At 50.6% G+C, this 19601-nt stretch overlaps 1 protein-coding gene across 6 annotated transcripts in view; it reads right to left on the bottom strand.

The window, feature by feature from the left end:
- CD2H10orf71 (chromosome D2 C10orf71 homolog) overlaps positions 1-10917 on the bottom strand; it is a 29660-nt gene extending 18743 nt beyond the window's left edge. For 2 of the 6 annotated variants that reach the window (XM_045438005.1, XM_045438003.1), the window contains exon 1: positions 10457-10566. The gene's annotated coding sequence lies outside the window, so the exon portion shown is untranslated. Of the gene's footprint in view, positions 1-5730; positions 5833-8126; positions 8537-10456; positions 10567-10800 lie in introns of those variants that run through there. The other 4 variants (XR_006701562.1, XM_045438007.1, XM_045438008.1 and 1 more) reach the window with 4 other exon arrangements.
- Positions 10918-19601: the final 8684 nt, after the last annotated feature.

Raw genomic sequence — 19601 nt, 5'->3', positions numbered from 1 at the left:
TATTTGCAATTTGGTAAGTGATTTTTATACCCAATAATGAGTTCTGATCTGCAGTGTGTTTTATAAACTACTCTGGATCAGTAATTTCAGGCATTCCTGGTTAGGCTCAATTGTAGTGATGTTGGGCCTTCCTTTGGATGGAGGGGGCGGAGCTGAGGCACTTGACGTGCCTGGCAAGGTCTGCCCAGATGCATGTGGGGGAGGGGAGGAGACCATCTCAGGTGGTGGGTTTACAGGCCAGGCCTTGCCCTTGCTTTGGCGCTGTGTCCCCAGTCCCTGCACAGTGCCTGGGCCTTTGTCAAAGGAGCAAATGAATCAATGAATAAGAGACATCCCCCTGCACTAAGTGCCTGGCATAGGACAAGTACTTCATATACCCCAATATTATTGACTAATGTTTATTATTATGTAATTAATATTTGCAACAACCTTGAAAAGTGGCAATTACTCTTGTTCCTTACAGAAGAAGAACCTGGAGTCTAGAGGGGTTTACTGCCTGAGGGTGTGGGGTTTGAACCCAAGGCTGTTGGGAAGGAGAGTGCCTACAACCGGCATTTAAAGGGGTTCCTCCAGGAGCTTCTGAAATGCCTCATGGAGACTGAGGAGTTCTGCTCAGGACCATCCCACCCCTGGCCACCCGTAGCCCCCACTCTCCTGGTTCTTGCCCTCAGGTCTCCTAGGAGCTCATCTCACGACCTTGGGTCATAGGATGTCCTATCGCCAGCACCCCATCACACCTGAGATTCTGTGTATGGTGCAAAGGCCGTGAAAGCCTGCCCTGCCCCTTACTGGCAAGCGTGGCTCTCTGGTCATGAGCTGTGGAGTCAGGCACACTTGGGACAAGTTGTTCAATGTTTCTGAGCCTCAGTCTCGTTCTCATAGGCTGGGGCTGATGGGGAGAGACACCCAGCAGCCTGGGACTCACAGAAGTCCCTATGGCTCATGAAGTGGGTCTTGCAGGGAGAAATGATTATACCCAATAACCTGAACTCCACCTTGGGGAGCCTTGTCCAGAGAGGAGGCCCCTTCAGCGGCTCCCAGAGAAAAAAACACTTGGATTTGTTGGGAGGAGGGTGTCCCTCGGCACCCATCCTGTCTCCAGCCCCTGGGAAGAGAACCAGGAAATTTGGGAGAGGGCACCCCACGAAAGCATCCCTGGAGCGTTCCAGGTTTGGGCAGGAGAGGAGGTTCTGGGCAGGGCACCCAGACCATGGGGTCAGGGGTGCTGCAGCGTTCACCCATCTGTAAATCGGAGCCATGGGGCTGGGTGGCAGAGGCAGAGAAGCAGAGCTGGGAGAGCCTTCTGTGAGCAGCAGCACCCTGCTGGACAGTTCCAGGCGTCTGCCCCATTTATGCAGCTCCTGCTACCCACCACACACTTGGTATCCGCAGTCTTGCTCAGTGGTCACAACCAGAGGCAAGCTAGGCAGGGTTCACGCCAAAGGAATCTGAGGTGGGAAAATTGAGGGTCAGAGAGGTTGAGGAACTTGCTCAAGGTCACACAGCGAGAGAGCACCAGAGTTGGGATTCAGACTCAGGTGTCTGTGCTACCTGACTCTGCCCTTCCTATGCAGCCAAGGCAGAGAGAGTCTTTGGGTTTCTGGGGGCCTCCATCTGCCATGGTGTCCATGCAGGGTGGGGAGTGGCAGCAAGCTTCTCTCTTAGCATCTTCTCTTCTACCTTCTATGGCCCTCCTCTTCCCATCAGGGAGCATCTGCTTTGGCAAAGCTAGACCTGGCTGTCCTTCAGAGAGCATACTGGAGGGTGCCATATTCCCTGTCCCTGCACAGCCAGGAAGGCATGACTTTATGGGATGGGGGAGGGGCCTTGCCTGGAGAATCAGGAAGTCTTAAACCCAGGAATTCCTAAACCCCTAAACCCCATGCGCGCGCGCACACACACACCTATACACACACACACCAGAGCCTGGCTGTCCCTGGCCTTCTCGCTTCCTGCTGGAGGTTGGAAGTAGATGGCAGATGCCTGTTTGGTAGATGACAGCTGTCCTTTCTCCCAGGGGCGTGGCAGTGGAGAGCCCCGCTCCTCAGGGAAGGAGAGACAACCTCCTTGCCATGAGGGACTGACAACCATCCCACCTTCTTCATGGAATCCCTCATGGGATGCTTTACAGTGGCAAGAAAAAGAATTCAGATGTGGCCACCCAGGTTATCCTTCTAAACATGAACCCTGACGAATGTTCTTCAGACAAAGTTATTTAAAACCACAGCTCCAGTCGATGCGAAAAGATCAGCTTCTTGGAGCATTTCCTACCATGTTTGAGAACAACGTGGGGACCTTGTCCCCTTTCCTTCCCTAAGGCAGGGGTCCTTCTCAGGGCCCCAGAAGGCTTGTTGGAGTGCTGGGCCCCACCCGGGAGATGTTGACTCGGGAGGTGGGGGTGGCGGTGGGGCACTGGGGATGCTGGTGCTGCTGGTCTTGGGACCACACTAGGGGCACCGCTGCCCTAAGCTGGAGGCTGTGCCCCTTTCTGGGAGGTTGTGTTGATAAGTCATAGCTCTTGGGCCACTTGGGCCACATGGGTGTCAACCCCTGAGGTTTGGACTGCGTATGCCTCGCTCTAGGCCCGGCTCTGGGGAGGCTGTGCCTGTGTGGGGTGCAGAGATGAATCAGAAACACTACCCTCTTCAAGGGACCATCCCCTGTGAGGGGAGAGCAGGCAGAGGTGAGTGTGAGCTGCCCGTCCAGGAGGTGGAAGGAAAGAGGTCTCACCAGGCGGGGCTTGCATGCAGGCAGCCGTGAGAAAGCTTTGGCTGCCAGTGTGTGTGTGTGTGTGAGCACCCACCCGGGTCCCGCCTGGGCACACAGCAGAGGGTGGTGGAAAGTGCCCGAGATTTAGAGTCAGACCAGGGCCCCCCTTTCCTAGTCCTGTGTGACCTCGACAAGTTACCTCCCCTCTCTGAGCCTCCGATCCTTCATCCGCAACAATAGCTACCTCACTGGGTGGTTGTGAAGGGTGGGGGTGAAAACATATCAGGAGCCCCGAGGACACTTACGCAGCATAAGGACTCAATACATGGAAGCTACCGCCACTGAGATCTTGGGCTTTTGAAAGCGCAGAGAAGGAATCCCCTATCTACTACTGCGTAACACCCGCCAACAGGATTGCCGAGTGCGTTAAATGAACACGTGTGTGTAAAGCACATAGTAGGTGCTCACTAAATGCCAGCTGGCATCATTTCTAATCTCCAGAGGGGGGCAGTATAACATAATGGGAAGGGCAGACACTGATGCCAGGCCCCCTTGGACATGGCTCCTGGTTATGGCAGCTGTGAGTGGCCCTCTGCAAATTATAAACCCTGTTTGTGCCTCAGTTTCCTCATCTGTAAAATGAAGCTAACAGTAGTACTTGCCTCATGGGGTCGTTGTGAGGACCCAGTGAATTCACGTCTGTGAGGTGGCTGGCAGCTAGGAACGATGTGTAAATGTCGCTATCACCCCCACCACGCATCCTGCCTAACCTAGGGCCGGGACATGGTGGTCACTAGGACAACATTGCCTTTCCCCAACGTAAAAGGGAGAGAGAAGCAAGGCAGTGACTGACCAGCGTGCCCAGGGGGCTTCCCTGTCCTGGGATCCACCCCCAGGTGTGCTCTCTCTGCCTGGTTTCTCTGCCTTAGTAAACCACTCAGCTCCCTCATTCTTAGACTGGATCTTGGCTGACCTTGCACAGCATTGGCGCTTGTAGGGTGTTCCCCTTAAACAGCACGTCTGCAGCTCCTGGGCAGGCCCCCAAAGCAATTTGGGGAAACCTTCCACGCTCAATGACAATTTGGACTCCCGCCCTTGCCCTTGAGATTTAAATTAAGATGAGGTAAATTTACATTAGGTAAAATCAAGTAAAGTTTTAACCTCCTTTCTCCCCCTCGGGAGGGGCTGGTGGGGCAGAGCAGGGCGTCCTGGCTGATGATGGTGTGCATGGAGTGGTCCAGATGCTGCCCACGTTGCCGTGTGGGTGGAAACATCACTTCCCTCTGGGGCTGAGTCCTCCACCCCATGTGCTAAAGGGTGCACAGACCCAGGACACAATTTGGTATGAGAGGGAAGGTAATAATGACGTGTGAATGTCCAGTGGTCACTGTGAGGATGGGTCAGTCCTCCATGGTGCCAGCTGCTCTACAGCCGAGCAATGAACATGAATCAGCTGAGCCCTGATTCATTGGGGTTTCTCTTTCGTGACCTCTGGAAGGAAAAGATCCAAGTTGCAGTTTAAGCAGGAGAGAAAAAAATTGACAAAGAGGGCAGTTGCGGAAACAGTCGTCATATTTATTGTGTGCCTGGTACTTTTCATATGTTTGCTCAGTTAATGCACGAAGGAGCCTTTGAGATGGGTTCCCATTGGTTGGTAGTCCCATTTTACAGAGGAGGAAGTTGAGGCCCAGGGGCTTGCTAAGAAAGGTGGAGCCAGACTGAATCTAGATTTGCCCCACCCCAAAGCCCCTGCTGAGCACCTCCAGCAGGGCTGCTCGGAGTAGCAGGGAACTACTGAGGCTCTAAGGGAGGAGCCTGTCTGGGCTGCAGGGCTTCTCTGAGGAAGGTTTTGACTCTGGTAAGTGGACTGGCCTCCTCATAAAGACTCATTTGGATGTGGAAAAGACATGGGCTTTGGACTCGGGTCCCAGGTTTGCATCTCAGCACCTTATTAGCTGTGCATCCTGGGACAAGTTACTGAACCTCTCTAATCTTTGTGAAGGGGATCCTGAAACCTACCATACTGGGCGACCTTGGCAGTAAAACCCGGACAATCTTTGTAAGTGCTTTGCACGTGGGAGGAAGGCAGCCAGGGATGAAAATGGTGGGCGCCCAGGGAGAGAAGTCATTCACAGCTGGCGGGTTTAGCCCAGCGGGTGTGAATTCTGACTCCTTGACCTCCGCGGTCTTTAGGCTTGATCTGCCTCAGAGAAGGGCCGACAGGGCCAGGTGAGGGACCAGCTAGTGGTCCTGCATGTGGCCAGGCTGCCCCAGGAAATGGCAGACCAAGGGGAGGCTCCAGCATGACCTGGCTGTCGCAGGCGGGGCTCAGGGGCACGAGGCCTGAAACGGGCCTCCACAGTCAGCAGGGAGTGCGGAAAGCACTGGGTCACTCGAGCAAATCTCGGTTTCCTCTCCCCCTTGCCTTCCGTCAGCTTCAGGTGAAGGCTTGCAATCCCTCCATTAGCTCAGCCCTGTAGCCTTGCGTAAGCTCAAGCCCATCCTGGAAGGGGCTCCTGAGGGACAGAAGGGGCCAACTGAGGCAGGCACCAGCATCCAGGCTGTGGAGCCCCCGGGCTGTTGCAGGCATCTCTGTGGGATTTGGAAGCTCTTCTAGGCCCTAGGCGCCTGCACTGTGCTCATCCTCTCTGGGCCAGAGCCTTAAAGGACGACCATGCAGAGAACAGAGGACACAGGGAAGGTGTCCTCACTTTCACGTGCCGTGGTCCAGAAAGGTCCCTTGTCCTTTCCTACTAGGAAAGGGAGGTCTGTCTGTCAAGTCCCGGGGAGAAAGCCACAATTGGTTGACCCTCTTGCTGTCAGATTCCCAAACATTCTGACTGCCGTCAAGCTCTCCAAGGCTGACGGATGCAGGCTTGGAAAGGAATGCACTGGGCACCAAGCGGTCTTCTGTCTCCCACCTGAGAACCGAGGTCAGCCGACAACTGCTTTGCCTCCACCTTGAACAGGAGACGTGCAGCCCCCTCCAGGGAACGCGCCCTAATGATACCGATGACTTACGTTGGGGGTGACACATCTCAGCGGTGCTCCACGTTCTCCACGTACCTTGACGGATCCCCTGTCCTCTCCCCCTCCATCTGTCCTCACTAGCTTGTGCAACCCCTGGGAACCAAGTAGAAATGAAGAGGTATTTGGGGTCCTCTCGACTCACTGAATGAAACATACAATCGAGTTGTAGGGTGACAGATTGGCTGGCTTCAGTGAAATGTGGTTTAAACCCTCAAATGGAAATAAAACCAAGACCCTCTGTAGCCTGTTGGGAAATGTCAGCTCTGATGTCTCCGTGAAGGCCACCTTTCCCTTGAAGCCCTTTGCATCTCTCCAGCAACCCTGCGCAGACGGAGTGAAATCCCAAGAGCCAGTGAGGAAGATGGCCCAGCCCTGTCTCCACTGGCTGGCAGGTTTCAGTTACTGAGATTTCTGGCATAGGCTGGAGGAAAAGGGCTATTTCCAGACTCGGGGTTTCCCCTTTCTGTAAGGGTCTCTAAGGCTTCTTTAGGGTCAGGAACAAAGAAGCAGAAGATGCCAAGACACTTGCCTGCACACTGGTGAAAAGACACCGAGGTGGGTGCATTCACCTTCTGAGGACTGGTAGCCTTCTGTAGCCTTCCCTGCCTCCTCCCCACACCCCCTCTCCCCAGGTTTCCAGGGGATCCAAGCCCCTGTTTCCAGGACCCAACATCCCACCAGCCCTCTTCCTCCCAGTAGACACAGTTGCTCCCATCCCAACTGGCTTCTGGTCACCAAACTGCAGGCACAATTGTTCTCCTCCCAAAGACCCAGGGGCAGAAACACGCTGGACTCGGGTCACCCGGAGGTGTCTATTTATAAACCATCCTGATAAGCACAATCTGCCCTGCTCAGCCCAGGCCACACTCCACAGCAAAGCTAACCTCCCAATGGTAAACCGAACATTTTCTTTACCAGCCAGACTGGAAAAACCAGCCCTGAGGAGGGGCTGGGGCTCCAGAGCTGGCCACTGGTCCTGAAGGGTCGGTCCAGCTTACAGGCTGTTTTAACAGCTGGAAATTTCCCTGTTTTTTTTTTTTGGTGTGGGTACCAGATCAGCCCATCTCAGGAGTGTTCTCATACAGCAGGGGTCAGCAAACTTTTTCTGTAAAGGGCCGCATAGTAAATGTTTTCCTCGTTGCTGGCCATATGGCCTCAGCCTTGGTAGCCATGGGCAAAATGGAAATGAACAAGTGTGGCTGTGTGCCAATAAAACTTTATTTACAAACCAGGTGTCTGGCCCACAGCCGTGGTTTACCAACCACTGTTGTAGAGGAAGCTGGAATGCTGGCAAATTAAACATGTGTTTAATCTACTTTCCAGGATTCTTATACTTATAGTCTTTAAAACTATTACTTCAAATAGAGTTCATTATAATTGGGTTAGATGCATTGAGAGAAATGGCCTATAATTTAGTTTCAAAAAATAACTTGTATTTACTAGAGGAGTTTTAGGTTAACAGCAAAACTGAGCAATTTAGTGAAAGGTATAGAGAATTCTCATATACTCCATGCCTGCCTCCAACCCCCCCCCCCCATATACATGGCCTCATCCACAATCAACATCCATGAGAGGGGTTTATAATCCTAAATAATAATTTAAAAAAATTTTTAAATGTTTATTTATTCTTGAGAGAGAGACAGACAGACAGAGACAGAGTGTGAGTGGGGAAGGGTCAGAGAGAGAGGAAGACACAGAATCTGAAGCAGGCTCCAGGCTCTGAGCTGTCAGCGCAGAGCCCGACGTGGGGCTCGAACTCACAAACCGTGAGATCATGACCTGAGCTGAAGTCGGACGCTTAACCGACTGAGCCACCCAGGCGCCCCTAATTAATAATTTTTGAAGGCTATCTAGTTTTCCACACAGATTCAGTATTTACTCTCCTCAGCGATCAATTCTTCTTCCGGAGAAAAGAGAGATATGACTTTAAACGTGGCCAAGCGTGAGTCTGGCCGAGGACCCCCAGGGTGTGGGAGAACACTGTGGGGGTTTCCACGTTCGGGAGACACATACTCTCAGAGTCCACGGGCCAGAAACGTCCCAGTGCACACTCGTCCTGGCAACGCATGACCTGGGTTCATCCACAGGCTTGTGCCTGCTCAGCCCTGTGAGAGCAAAGTGCCCAGACACACGCACGTCAGGACGAAGTCACACACATCCATCTGCACCCTGAACGGTGTACCCCTCATGGTCCACACGGAAATCCAGCACCCCGCTGAGAACCTCAGCCCCCAGCGTGCCCTTCCCACTCACACCGCCCTGCCCAGGCGCCCGGACACAGAGCTCCAGCCCCGACGGTGCCGGTGGCCCAGAGCAAATGTCCCTGCTGCGGGGAGCGTGAGCCTCCCTGCCCACGCCGAGAAACCAGACAAGTGTCTGCGCCCTACCTTCCGCTCTCCGCGTGTCCCAGCTGCTTGCTCTCCGGCCTCCCCAGGAACGGGGGACAACCCTGACTCTTCCAGCAGCCCGGCTCTGCCCGGCAGCCGGAACTTCTTCCCTCGTTCGCTGGCTGCCCAAAGACGAGAGGGCCACGGATGCAAGACCCAGACCTCTTATCTTTTTCACAAACCTGCCCACCCGAGGAAAATCAGTGGCCAGAAGTTGTCCAGCCACTGGAAGTTCATGAAGTGTGCCTACATAGAGACCCAGCCGGGGGAAACCAAATGGTGTTCTTGGTGGGGAAGGAGGCAAACAGTCCGCACAGCAACACCCGCGTGGTGTCAGGTAACAGTCAGATTAAACAAACAGCCTCACCAGCTATTTTTACATCCAGATCGGCCACTGGTAATAGATAACTTGGGGAGTGAGAAATTGCTTGCCGCTGAGCTGGACCCTAACCATGATTCCAACTTCAATCCAGAATGATTTCTAAAGCTATTTCAGCACCCGGGTTCAAATACAAAGATCCCAGGGTGCGAAGGAAAACATTTGTCTAGGGAAACGTTAAAAACACGATAGTGTGAGCCTTGGAGCCAGCGCCCGGAGGCCTGCTGATGTCCCGGGGGCAGAAATAGCCCGTTTCATCATCGCCTCAGAGGACCGCAGCCTGCATTCCTCGAGTAAGGAGCCGCGCTCTGCTGTGCTTTTGGAGCAAAATAACACGCCCAGCTGCAGGCTGGGGGACGGCCAGGCTGGGATTTCAGGGTGAGAGTTTCAGAAGGATGGGAAATAATCAGGGAAGAGGCAAGGTAAGTGCCCACTTGGTGAGCCTGGCCGGGGCAGGCCTCGTGGCGTGTAGGGTCCAAGTGCTGGTGGATGGGTCTCGTTCTGCAGCTGAGAACTCCCCTTCTCCCTCTCTGGGAGGGGCTGGCCCAATGGCCACTTTCAGTCTTGGCCCGGGGTTCCCTGCTCTCCAAACTGCCTGCAGACCCCAGACATCTTCCAACCCCTTTGTCTTTGTTCATGCCGTTCCAACACCTGGGCGCCCTCCCCTTCCCTTACCCTCCCCAAGTTGGCCCTGTGACAGTCTGCTCACTGTTAGGATTTAAAGCAAGAGCTCTTGTCTTTCTTTTCAAGAGCGTTTTTTCGTGCTCCCCTGCCCGTGGACTGGGAAACCCCAAGGGCTGGTCCCCACCAGGTGCCCCGCTATTTGAGGTGCTCAAAGCCCCCGAAAGTCTGCACCACACTGTATCTCTGTATCTATTTGTGGACTGCCTCCCGTCCACTCCGCCCCTGTGGGCTCCTCACAGCCAGCAACCTCTGTCCCAGCCCTAACTCAGGGCCTGGCACCACCTCCAGCCTTGAATCTGCTGGTGGCCAGGGTCACAGGGACCTGGGTCTGTGAACGTTAGTTGGAACCAAGTCCGAAAGACTTGGTTGCCCTGCAGGTGGAGGGGTCTGACCACTAACAGCAGGGTTATCCAGCCCCCTTTCCTCCCCAGAGCCTTAAAACTTACTTGCCTTTTGCCCTGGGGACTTAGGACCCGACTGCAGGGACACCTGCTCACTGATCAGTATTCAGAGATGGCTTAAGGGAGACTCAAAGCGAGCCCCTTGATTTTACCCGCCCCACCCGCCTCCCCTGCTTGCCAAAACCAACACTAGCCAACCTGGCCAATGAAAAGAATCAACTTGAAATGTGAGCCAGCATTAAAACCAAAGCAAAGCAAACGAAACAACACAGCACAGCACAACACAAGAGACTCAGAGCCCTGGCCCCTTGTATTTCCCAGCTATTTGACACCAACCAAATCCCTTAACCTCTCTGTGCCTCAGTTTATTCATCTTTAAGATGGACAGACTGCCTATGTTTTGTTGGGTTGAAGACCAAATCAATTTGTGTACATGTATACGCTTGTATACGGCAAAGCTTCTCAAATGTTAATCGTTTTTTGGGACGATTTTGTCATGCCTTCAACCACCCGTACCATCACTTACTTGTTATAGTTTTGTAAAGAGAATTCAAATCGACTTAAAACAAACAAACAAACAAACCAGAGCTTTGTGGTGAATAACAATACCTGTAAAATCATGGGTTTGACGTTCTAGTTCCTTTTTTTCCCCTATTACACATTCAAGCACGATTCACAGCCAGTTCGCACGCTATGTGTGTATGACCCAGATCATTTTGTTCCAGATTTTAGGGAAGCCTGCATCACGAAATCTCGTTTTATGGGGGAGTTTGCTTTGGGGTGTGAGTAACAGGAGGCAAAGCAGGGCCCTGGTCTTCCTAACCCGCTTTCCTCCCGCTTCTCAGCATGTTTCTTCCCCAGCTTACTTTTAATTCTTCCCAGGTGGACAGCATGACCGCATGTCTGGTTTGGAGTCTTAGAAGCCGTGAGGTTTGCAGTGTGGCAGGACCTGGCGGTGTTTGCTTCAAGTGGCTGCCTGAGAAAAGAAAGACATGAGGGTGACCCAGGGAACTTTCAGGGGGCAGGACAGTGGCTGGCAGCTTTGTTAGCGTCAGCAGGAGGGGTCAGGAGAGAACAATAAAACACAGTTGACCTGGCAAGAGCCCGGGCTGGGAGCAGAAACCCTCAGAGCTTGGCTGGGGGCCCCATCCGGCTAGCCTGACCACAGCTGACCGCTGTAGAATCCCATTTCTCCCAGAATGGGCCCTACCTGCCCTGGGCCATGGATTCCACATCTGGTTCGGGTCATGGTGGGCACACCGGTGTGGACCATCCCAGCCCAGAGCACAGCCAGAGAACTCGGCCCAAACTCTGGACCAGGAGCTCGAGGTGAGCTGGCATCTTCCCAGGGGACGGGCCCAGGCAAAAGTAACCACTCTCTTCCAGTCCAGGAGCCGTGAGCTGCGTGGAAAGAATGTGAATGAAGACACAATTCTAAATGTAGAACCGCGGACGCTATGTGAGCTGGCTCCCTAATCAGCCAGAAAAACAAGGCCTGCATGTACATTCTGCAAGAGCATAAATAAAGCTGTCCTCAGGCGGCGTGCTACGGCATCCCATCCTTGCGGTGACGTCGCTGGCCTCCACTCTCAGCAGAACCTCTGGGACATTGTGGGAGGTGCCCAGCTGCCTGACTGCATGGATGAAAATGGCCTTGCTCTTGCCTGGACACACGCGATGCTTACTGACCTAACCCTGCAGCAAAATGACTCTGGTCTGCCTCTGTGTTATTCAGAAATGTTCAAAAGCTGCTAATGAGGACAGTGCAGAATTTCTGATTCTGGGTGTTTGAAGTCACATCCCTGCAAATGGCATGAGGCAACTCCCTCATTTCTTCCACCACTGTGGTTATACTGGACCGCTTGTCAGGAGGTTTTCTTCACTAGTGCTCAGCCTTCTTCTTCTTCTTCTTTTTGATTTTTTAACGTTTATTTATTTTTGAGACAGAGAGAGACAGAGGGTGAGCAGGGGAAGGGCAGAGAGAGAGAGGGAGACACAGAATCCCAAGCAGGCTCCAGGCTCTGAGCTGTCAGCACGGAACCCGACGCAGGGCTCGAACTCACGAACCGCGAGATCATGACCTGAGCTGAAGTCGGATGCTGAACCGACGGACCCACCCAGGTGCCTCTTCTCAGCCTTCTTTAGGAGTTGTTCGAATAAACTTCTTCAGAAGGGTGGAGCATTTCCTGAGCTTAATGATAACAACAAGATAATAATGTTAGATAACACTTATAAAACCTTTACTCGGTGCCCTGCACTGTTTTGAGTCTTCACCCAATTGAACCTATACACTGTATACTCTTTATCTCCGGGCCCGGCACCATTTTGTTCGATCCCCACGGACTGCTACCTGCCAGGGAGCTAAGCAAAGACATGATGAGGAAACCAGTATTTCCTGAGCACGCATAATGTGCCAGGCACTGCCTGTGCGTTCTTTCACTAAATCCTCACGCTCTCCTAGTGTGATGTCTGTTCATACTCGCTCTTTACAGATGGGCAAACTGAGGCTTGCAGAAATCCTGGATGTCGTTCAGCTAACATTGGCACTGAGGTTGCAGATGAAGGTTTGTCTGTCCGCCTGTCCAGTCTGTATATCTCTGTTGCACCCGCCCCCCCCCCCCAACCCCCAACACAAGCACTCTCCCAGCCCAAGTCCGGGGAACATGGCTTCCTTCCATCCACCTGTTTTCCTTGCTTCTCTCTGGTGAGAGAGCAAAGTCTGGCCAGGGCACCTCCTTAGCTACTGATTTGTTATGGGGACCGAGGGGATTCTGTGCCTCAGTGTTGGCACAGTGAAAGTATATCCTCAGGGCTGATGGCAGGATGGGTCGTCACTGTAAGGAGCATACTTCTGGAGCTCAGGCCCCACTGAGCTGCTCACCTGCTGAGGGGCCTGCGCACACAGACCCCTCCTTTCGAATGGATTTTCTTACCGGGAACTCTGGCTTGGCTCCTTTGTGAAGGGTTGTTACTTGATAATGCATGTCTGGTGCCTAGCTCAGAGGGGTTGGATTTATTGAGGCGCGTGTTTGGGGGGACCCTGTTTACGGCCCACAGCTGGAAAACGGTCCACTGGCTAAGTTTTCTGGTACACCCCACCCTTCTCCTCCCACTCCACCCCATCCGCTGCTCTCCTGGCCTAACCAGCCCGGTGCCAGGATGGTGGTATCACAGTCACCTGTGAGAGTCCTAAGGAGAGTCGGAGGGGCTCTCCTTAAGGCCTTTCCCTGGGAATTCTTTGCTTAAGAGTTTCTAGTGAAAGATTTCAATGTAAGAAATAGAACCTGCTGTGAAATGAAGTAAACCCAGTTTATGAAAATGCTACCAAACACCAACAAAATCATGGTGGCCTAGCTGAGAGGCCGGCCGCCAGCGCCTCTGGAGTCTATGTAAGTCACCTCTCCACACGGAAGGATCTGGCAGTCTAGAGTCAGGAGGAGTTGGGGGAGGTGTGCTCTCCTGTCTAACATACGGGTCCACAAACTTTTTTTGTAAAAGGCTAAAGTAAATGTTTTCAGCTCTGCAGAGGCCACATGGTTTTTGTCACAACCGCTGAGCTGGGCCATGGGAAGTGGTCAGAAATGATCTGTAGACAAATGGGTGTGGCTGTGTTCCAATAAAACTTTATTTATGGACACACAAATTTGAACTGTATATCATTTTCACGTATCATAAAATATTCTTTTGATTGTTTCGTTTAAATAAGCAGAAGTCATTTTTAGCGTATGAGACTACACAAAACCACGGGCAGGACAGATTGGCTCACAGGTCCCACGTGCCGACCCCTGAGCCACTCTGTCCGCTTCAGCCACCACCAAACCCATGTGGCTAATGAGCACTTGAAACCTGGCTAGTCCGAACTGAGACATGCTGTAAGTGTGTAAATGCACCCTGGATTTCCAAAGCAATGCCAAAGAAAATAAAAAAAGTGTAAAAGATCTCCTTTCTAATGCTCTGTGTTGAACGGTGTATTGAATCTTGGGCTGATATGATGATACTTTGCATATTGTGGCTTTAATAAAATATTATTATTAAGATTGTTTTCACGTGTTTCTTTTCACTCTTTTAATGTGGCTACTGGCAAATTTCAAAGGACACATGTGGCTCACGCCATACCTCTAGTGGGCGGTGCTGGGCTGCTTGTCTCCTGGCTGTGACCCTGCCCCTCACTGCCGCCTACATCCATGAGGCCAGTCTGTCCTGGGATCAAGGCTGATGTGCTCAAGGTGAAAATGTCTGAATTTCTCCATCGTCAGTTGCTCTGCCCTCAGAAGTTAAGCAAGAAATGTGTATTCATAGTTCACTAGTATTATTATTATTTGGTTCTGCCATTATCTGTAAAATATTGAACCTTAAGAAATAAAACTTTCTGCTGATGAAGAAAAATGGGGATAGCTGCCATTTTCCAAGCACCTACTAGATACTGGGTTAACTGTCCCTTAGCCAGCGTATATTTTAATTTTTACAATAACCCTTGGAAGTGGGGGATGGGAATCATTCCTGTCTCCATTTCCAGATGCAGAACAAAGTCAAAGAGGTAAAAGTCCCTTGCCCCAAATTATGTAATTGATGGCAGAGCTGGTTTCAAAGTCTGGTCACCGTGTCTCCCCAGACTCAGTATTTTCCTGGTGCCATAATCACTAAAGTGTCTATAGAAGCAGGGCCTCCTGGAAGAATTGCTTCTCCTTACAGTATAGAGAGGTGGTGGATGGATCACACAGAGCAGCCGGGCTATGAGGGGAGAGGATCTCAAGGCAGGGCTGGGGTGCAAAGCCAAAGTACACTCTTTTGCTGCTCTGCGCCCCCAGACATTGCGTGCTCTGTCTGCCAGCTGCAGCTGGGGAGGAAGGCCTTTGTTTCTCGGTTCCATACCCATCTCTGACCCAGAAGTAGTATGATTGTTCTGATGTCAGAGAGGGACCAATATAAGCACCTCTTCTCTCAGTCTGGTTCTAGCCATACTGGTTCCTTGCTCCCCTTCATGTATGTAGCTCCATCCTGCCTCCGGGCCTTTGCACCTGCTGATCCTCTGCTAGAAGCACTCACTCTGTCCCTGATATTTACAAGGCTGCCTCCTTCTCCCTGTTCAAATGCCAGCTCAAGTGTCACTTGCTCAGACAGACCTTTCCTGACCATCCCATCTAAAGACTCTCACTCTTAGCCTCAGTCATCCTCCATCACACCACTTTGTTTATATCCTTCATGGCATTAATCCCTAACAGGACCATCTCCTTCTTTGGTCATGGATTTACGTTCTGTCTAATGCAAGCTCCAGGAGGACTTTTACTCTGTCTACCTTCTCCCCTGCTCCTAACCTGTGCTAGTGGATGAATGGGAGGGCAGTGAAGGGAAGGGGGCCTATTACTACCTTGTGTCTCTCCCCACCAGTAAGAACTCAGAGTGTTGACTTAATGTTGGAGCAGTGGTTCTCAAGTCAGCTGGCAAGCTAGTGAAAGCACAGATTGCCCCGCCCTCCCTCTGAGGGTGTATTTCTAGCAAGTTCCCAGGTGGTGCTTACCCTGCTGGTCCAAGGACCATCCTTGGGGAAGAAGGAGCTGCTGCTGGACAACAAGGCCCCTTCCCCACCGTTGCTCCTGGTGATTTTCCAGAAGCTGCTGCTTCTGAGTGGCTTCCCACTCAAGGTGAAGCTTTATCCTCACTGCATCCCCGGGGTAGATTGACAGGTAAGAGAGCTGAGACACGAGTTAAGTAAGTAGGAGATGAATTGAATTCAGGGGTTCCGGCACTCAGCCTAGGTGGGCTCCCACCCACCTTGCTGCCTCTCTGGAGGCCTTTGGAGGTGAGTCCTGGATGCCAGGTAGATCCAGCCACCTATTTCCCCTTGTAATCTTTGTGATGCTTGGCGGCACTTGGCAGAACTTGGGGAGGCACAGCCAGGAGAGTCTGTGGAGCTGCGTGGCTAAGATTGTAGATTCTGGCCTCAGAGATAGGCAGGTTCCATTCCCAGATCTACCAACACCCACCATGTGCCCTTTGGCCTGTGATTTGACTTCTCCAAACCCCAGTCTGGTCATTGCAAATAGTTAACAAGAGGATACGAGAGCCGGGCGCTGGTAACTGCTCACGGATAGTACAACAGGCTGATGCCGCTCTCGTGGCGTCATTCTGATCCCCTTGGCTAGATCGGGTTAGGCAGGAGAGGGACAGCAGCTCGGCACCTGTTGAGAAACCTGGGAGCCTGGGTGAGGAGGTGGTGAGTGGAGGACCAAGAGCTGGGCTACACCTCGCAGTGGAGTACTGTGCAGCTGTGGGCAAGAACCAGGGCACCTCTCCATCGTTCCCAGGGCAAGGGGAAGACTCACGGGATCGTACGCTATCCATTTACTCAAAAAGAAGAGCATACAAATGTGTGGGTATTTATATGTGTTTGCTTATATTAAAGGAAAGCAATAGGAGAAATAAGAACCCAGAAAAAATTACTTGCGGGGAAGGGAAGGCACAGGTGGTGGGAATGGGAGGAGGAGCTGGGCTTCTCTGAGTCTAATCTTGTTTGGTAGATTTAATGCGGGGCCATGTAAGTGCCTGACAGATTATAAGGCTAGATCAGTCCAAACACTTAAAAAAAAAGGCAGTCCCTAAAAATTAGAGCAAAGTGAAACAAATGAATTTAATGTGTAGGTGTGGCAAGATTTCACAGAGGGGAATTATTTCAAGTGATTTTAAAATACACTGATTTGACTTAGCATCCACAATCAGGATACAGACTAACACCAAATTGACTGTAAAGTAAAATCTTAAACTGTTCTCAAAAATATAGGTAGATTGATCTGGAAAAAGCAAATTAGTAAGTATGTTAATGTCGTTAGAGAGCCAAGTTGTTTTAGAGAAAACAGATACAAATATAAAATCAAAATGGCCAGTAAGACCCAGTACTTGTATATTTGAATGTCAATATGAAGAGAGTGTGTAACTATCAAGAACTATGTAGAAACTATAAAGAGATCAAATGTGAAATCAATATAAAGGGAAAGTATATCAAACTTTGTCTTAAAAAAGAAAAGTATTTCCTAATAAAAAGGCAGTAACATAGTAGCTAGCATAATAGCAATGAGTCTCCTTGGCACCAAGATTTTTGTCTCTAAACATGATTTCTCATTAAAAAGAACAAGCATTCTCTGAGCTGAGGCAGAAAACGTAGGAGAAAGAGTATGAAACTCCTTGTCACACCGAAAAGCAGGCAGGCTAAGAAACCCCCTGGGAGGATATCAAAAGAACACAGCGCCAACTTGAATTGGTTCCCACCAGTGAAAAGTGGCACAGTGTGTTTATCGGTAAGAATGAAGACCACGATGTGCTGAAACATACCGAATTTGCTTGAACCCAGGAGCTATAATCATACAGAAACAAAACAAAACAAAACAAAACAAAACTCAAGCCACCTTCCGTGGTCCCCTGGGCAGGTGTAGGGAGTGGCTTTCTTCTTTTGAAAAGTGGAGCAGGGTTGAGTACCTCACCTGACTTTCCTGTATGAGCTGTACAAAATAGTTCAAGGACCCAAAGGATGGATGAAGGAAAGTTTCTCTAATAAGGAGGGAAGGGTAGAATAAATATTATCATTTTCAGATAATGGCAGAATAGTAGGTCGAGATGACAATCCTCCATGGGGCCCCAAAGAAAATACATATTGCCCATGAAGTATTCTTGCCAAAAAAAACCCAAGCCTAAATCCGAACAAGTCTCTAACTCTGGATTTAACTACCAGATTAAAGGTATACCAGGGACAGAGAAAATCATTAAATGACACCGTGAGGAAGCACAGAGAAAAATCTGGGGTATAGAAAACTCTACAGGGCAAGTGACCAATTTCTTTTACACCTAAACCATTGAAATCGAGGCAAATAGAACCACTTGATTAAAGGACACTAAAAAGACACACCAATTAAATGCCACATTTAGACTCATTTGGGATTCTGATTCCAACAAATACAGCAAACATTCATAAAACTTGAAAATTTTGAGTGTTGCCTGGGTATTTGATGGTATTCAGGGATTGCAGTAATGTTTTAGGCATGACCATGGTATGTTAAAGAACGAAGCTTTATTATTTAGCAAGACCTGCTATTTATGAATGAAATGAGATGGTATCTGGGACTTACTTCTAAGTAATGCAGTATATGGGGTCATGGGTCGGAGTATGTGAAACATGATTTTTGGCGTTGGGCATTTGCTATACTATCTTTTGAACTTTTGTATACATTTGGAAAGTCCCATAATTAAAAAAAAAAAAACAAAACAGAAAATTCTCTGGGGCAGGGAGGAGAGAAAGAGTGGAAAGAGAGGGTCAGGGTGAGCTGGGGGGTAGGTGGGAGCTCCGGGGAAGGAGAGAGACGCTGCAGGGAAGTCAGAGAAATCAGCAGTCAGGAGGCTCTGTGGGAGCCAGGGTGAGATCTGAGACTGTCCCTGGGGCCACGTGGCACAGGAGGTGGCACCTGGGTCTGCCTGGCCCATCCCGTAGACTCCAGTCTGTCTGGTAACCTCACTTAGGGTTATTTGATATAAAGTAGCTTCAAGAAGGCCAACATCTCTACAAATGTTGGCAGGTGTACAAAACATCAGAAACAATTAAATGTTCACTTTTAGAGTTTGGTTGGCTCAGCCTATGCTTAAAAATTGAAGGCTTAAAATAGAAGAAAATATTTATGGTAGATTGTTAAGTAACCAAGTAAAAATGTGTATGTTCAAGGAAAGAAAAAAAAAAAAACCCTGTAAAAAGATAGCTATGTAAAAAAAGTTCCCCAGTAATGTATCACTAAGCATTAGGTATAAAACATACCTAAAACCAACAGATGCTGTTTCATAAGTGGAATATGTGTGTGTTGATTTTTTCTTTTTAAAAATCACGCTAGTGCGTTTTTCACTGAGATGATTTGCAGCAGGGTGAAGAAAACCTGTTCCTACTTTTGACAAGAGATCATAGTTGGACCAACTTGCAGGAAACTTGAGTCCAGAGTTTTAGTGGGGCACCTTCAGTTCCCCCACCCCACTAGCCTTGCTGGAGCCACCTTCCCCTGGCAAAGGTGAGTGGCTAATTTCACCCATGATGTTAACACCCCTGGAATGGCTATATGGGATGGTGGGGCTAAAAATACCCCGGTGCAGGAGGAGTTTCTCTAGAAAGCCCGTAGCTGTCTACTTTCGCCCAAGGGCTGGGGAGGTCACTCCCCTGCGGGCAGTGCTGTGATGTGATGACCATGTCTGGGGCAGATACTGTTTCCTGGACGCTTGCATATCCCAAAGTCCCCAAGGCATTGCCTTTGCTGCAGAGGGTCCCAGGAAGGAGGTGGGGGGGGTGCCTCACAACCACAGATGGGCTGCCCAGCTCATATACTTTTAATCTAGTTTCCTGTTGGGGGGGAAAGAGGACACCAAGACTTCATTCAGGCACCTCAGCTCCACCAGAGGAGGTTCATTTGCATTCTGCTGTCCAGTTTTAGGGCACAGAGAAGGAAGAGGACAGCCACAGTGGGACAGGGACTGACTCAAGCAACTTGCAAGGTGGAGACAGGGTCAATCTGTACACTCTCAGACGACTGGCTTTGCAGGTTACCGTTTCCCCTCCAGCTTCCCTAACTGGGACATTTAGATCCCAAATCCCCAAGACAAGTTTCCAGAAGCTTCCCGAGGCTTCCAGAGGCCAGACTTCAGGGAACTCTCTCACAGCTTCCCGGCATCCACTAGTCACCGTTCTGTTGGCACCAGTGGGGCTGTCTGGTCTGCAGAATGCTCCCCCATCACTTTATGGGATGCTGGTTCTTAGTGCAGCCCTTTGAGGAAGGCTCTGCCACCTTGTGACCCTTCACTTTCCAGCAGAGGGAGGAGGGTCTTAGGGATTTATGGAAGTCACATGACTGATAGAGCAGATAACAGAGGTAGTACAGACCTCAGGTGCTCAACAATTAAGGTGGGTGATTTCTGGCTCTTTCCTGACCTCCGTGGAGCGACCCGCATAGACCTTTGCTTGCACATCCCTGGCTCTTAGCTCTAAGCCCC

The sequence above is a fragment of the Leopardus geoffroyi genome, chromosome D2 (genome assembly GCF_018350155.1).
Source record: "Leopardus geoffroyi isolate Oge1 chromosome D2, O.geoffroyi_Oge1_pat1.0, whole genome shotgun sequence".
In the NCBI taxonomy this organism is placed as follows: Eukaryota; Metazoa; Chordata; class Mammalia; order Carnivora; family Felidae; genus Leopardus; species Leopardus geoffroyi.
This window is presented reverse-complemented; position numbering and strand designations above follow the sequence as displayed.